The sequence below is a fragment of the Nycticebus coucang genome, chromosome X (genome assembly GCF_027406575.1).
Source record: "Nycticebus coucang isolate mNycCou1 chromosome X, mNycCou1.pri, whole genome shotgun sequence".
In the NCBI taxonomy this organism is placed as follows: domain Eukaryota; kingdom Metazoa; phylum Chordata; class Mammalia; order Primates; family Lorisidae; genus Nycticebus; species Nycticebus coucang.
In genome coordinates, this window is record NC_069804.1 from 177491817 (window position 1) to 177494594 (window position 2778).

The following is a 2778-nucleotide window of genomic DNA, read 5'->3' on the forward strand; positions in this document are numbered from 1 at the left end:
TATTTAATTTATTATGCATTATTGGGAAGTGTTCTAAAATTCTTAGTGTTAATTAGATTGCTAGTTGTAAGTTTAAAGGCTATATTAAATGGTGATTAACACACAAAACATTAACACACAAAACATCAACAATGGCATTGAAGTTCCAATGTAAATGTCCAGTATTTTACTCAATTTTGGCATAATTAACAACATTTACATATAAGATGAAAACTTCATCAGTTTTCACAGATGTGAATAATTAGATAAATTTAAGCTTCCTGTACCATATGATACTGCCTCGCCTCTCATCTTTCTAAGTATAGTAAGAGACCTTCATTGAATCACGTGCTAGATATTTCAGCTGAATTTAGCTTTTTTCCTCTTTCTTGGTTGGTAGATTCTCTCACAGAGCCTTTTTTCTTCCTAGTTCCTTTAACATAAACTTAAACCAATATTCAGTTATTAGCTACATTCTCCCTTTGCATGCCTGAGCATTTCCATCTATTATCAAATTTTAACTACCATATATGCAGTAATGATTTTCAAATATTAATCTCTGGCCCTGACCATTCTCCTTAATTCTAGACTCACTCAGCTGAACATTTTACTTATGTATCTAGCAATCATAAACCTTATCATAAACCTCTCCAAACCTTAATACACTTTACTAACCACCCTAACTTTTCCCACCTACTACATTCCTTTGTGTCATGAATAATGTCACTGTCAAAGCAGACTGTAAATTTCTCATCCTGCATTTTACATATGCATGCAGTTAGCAAATAATTCCTTCTGGGCTACTTTGATCTGCATCTCTTGTCTTTTTTCAAAGCCACTTCTCAAATTCAGACAGCATTCCTCTCGCATCGTATTTCATAACCCTCATCTGGCCATTCTACTTCCAGTATATATGCTGTCATTTTTTAAAGTCTTTCTCCTGTCTTTACTCTGGGAAGGAGGAATCCTCTTCGTCATCTTCTTTGTCTGCGTTGTTGAATGAATAGGGGTCTCACCTTGGGGCTCAGAGCAGTGAGAGGCGGTGCAGCAGGATTGGTGATGATTTAGGTCCAGGAACTGCCCAATTGCTAAGGCTACTTCAGTATCCACTCATAACCCTTGGTTTACATTTGATTGGGGCACCAATGGTCAGGTTTAAATTTGAAACTAATTGGATAGACTTCAGAAGCAGTCCCTGATTCAGCCAAGAAGGTCCTGTGGAGATATCTGTGATATAATCTTTGAAAGTCTTTGGCACCATGAATTTACCAAATTTCAGATCCTCCAGAGATCAGTTGCCAGGCTCCAGGCCGAAGGATGTTCCCATCCTCTTCTATGTCATCATGGAGCTCAAAGGTGTTGTCGAAATTAAAAAAAGAAAAAAGGATATCAAACTTATCGCTGGAGATGCTGCGATCAGCAACAGTTTTTCTGCTTGTATTGATGATTATAAATGGCAGCTGAATGGTAGAGTTCAGAGTTGGAGGTCCCTGATTCTGCTGTTCATTTTACCGATTTCTCTGCACCAGTCTTTTGAAAGCATTTTGATGTAGGAGAGGCTCTTACAGCTGGACCCGATTCTGCTTTTTCCATTCTCTCAGCCTCTGCTTCTCTATCTCCAGGTTTTGACATTCTTGAGCACAGTTGGTAAGTAGGCCAATTCACTTGATTTCTTTTTTTCCTTTGAAATTATTGTCATGGCCATTAGCATATTTAAAGCATCATAAACTCTTCGCCTAATTCTGATTGTAAATCGAATCAGCTGCCAAATGGTTATTTGAATTGGTGAACTCTGATACCAGCTCAGCAGCTACTTCGTTATATGATGTTATATTTTTCGCTGCACTTTTTCACACATGTCCATTGAAAAGTGTCCCAAACCTTTTCCATCTTTATGTCCTTTTTTGCTTCATTTACTTTCTGAAAAATCAGAGTTTATAAATTCTCTAGCCTGTTTTCTATCACCAGGGATCCAGCCATTAGCTTCTGCTACGTGTGTCTGAGTAACCATTGCTGGTACAAGGGTATATGGACTCCTAATCAGAACACTTCCTGAATTGATTAGTTGCTGTAGTGTGCTTATAATCATTTGGGGTCCAGAATTCACATTTGTTGGTCTTAAGGTTTAAGTAAAATCTTCATTGGTAAGTTGGTGCTGGAAACTGGAAATGCAACAAATGAAATGTTACCTGGTCTAAGGAAGCATGCCTCTCTCTCTGTGCTGTCTTTTTTCACAATACTATTAGATTTATCTTTTAAAAACAGAAATCTGTCAAGCTTTTGTTCTATTCATTGTTTAAAATGCTTCTTTATTTGCATATTCTAATGTAAAGCATCATACAATATAATCTCAGTGTAACTTTTCAACTTTATTTTTCTTCTAGTAATATTGACATATTTGCCATGCCTGGGGGTAAAGGCCTCATTTCTTCATTTTTTTTGCCTTAGCTCCAGACTTTGTCACAACCAGGAATTCTACACTTTCATACCCATGCTCTGAATTTATGGTCCTATTTATCTTAGAAGCCACAAATAAAACATTTCCTCCACCATAAAATCTTGTCACATCTCCAAATAGCAGATAAATTCTTATTTTGTTTCAGAGAAAACTTTCATTAATGGACTAGAGAACCTTATAATAATTATTTTAAAAACTAGTTTCTTGAGTTACTTCTGTGTGTGAAGCACAAGGGTTGTACTGGTGACCAATAGCGACCAGGTGACCAGCTCCCACCTTTTAAGAGGTTGGCGTTCTATTGATTGGGTAAGAAGATACCATCATGTTGTAAAGTTCCGTGA

General features: G+C 36.8%; 1 pseudogene; it reads right to left on the minus strand.

Annotated features, from left to right (window-relative positions):
• Nucleotides 1-925: 925 nt before the first annotated feature.
• LOC128577988 (transcription factor Dp-2-like) lies at nucleotides 926-2076 on the minus strand (annotated as a pseudogene).
• Between the last annotated feature and the right edge of the window lie 702 nt (nucleotides 2077-2778).